The sequence below is a fragment of the Orycteropus afer genome, unplaced genomic scaffold, assembly GCF_000298275.1.
Source record: "Orycteropus afer afer isolate SDZICR_OR568_19922 unplaced genomic scaffold, OryAfe1.0 scaffold00104, whole genome shotgun sequence".
In the NCBI taxonomy this organism is placed as follows: domain Eukaryota; kingdom Metazoa; phylum Chordata; class Mammalia; order Tubulidentata; family Orycteropodidae; genus Orycteropus; species Orycteropus afer.
This window is the reverse complement of record NW_006921691.1, coordinates 2956399-2957004: the sequence shown is the minus strand read 5'-3', so window position 1 is coordinate 2957004 and position 606 is coordinate 2956399.

Below are 606 nucleotides of genomic sequence, written 5' to 3'. Positions count from 1 at the left end.
TGTTTCCATGAATTTTTGGTTTTCTTCATTCTTCTTGGCTCTGGACAAGGAGAGACCCATCATTGCATCTAGATGGCAGCTTGCAAGCTTTTAAAATCTCAGTCGCTACTTGCCACAGTAGGAGGTGGAACAATGTTTTGTGTAGTATGTTATGCCAGTTGAGCTTGATGTCCTCTGTGACTATGGTCCTTAGCCCAGAGGTTCAATTACTTGGTCCCTCTGGGTAGCTGGCTGTGACCAAGCAGTGACTAAAGCCTTTCCCCTTGTCAGTCCCATTATACACCTGGGAATTCAGATCATACATATAAAGTTATTGTACCACTTTCTGCCAACCCTATAAATGTTCTTGTGTGCACTCTCCACTTCATATACATACCTAATTGTTCAGCTTGTCCGCCCATCTAGCCACCCATATACCCATTTTTTCCTTCACTGACCATGCCGTACTATATGCACAAAAGGGTTCATTGTTGTTGTCTGAACTTCCCAAGTACTTCTCCATGTCTTTCTCTTCCTTGTTGTTGTTGTTGTTGTTATGTGCCGTCAAGTCGGCCCTGACTCATAGCAACCCCTCCTTGGGTTTCCGAGGCAGTATCACTACGGAAG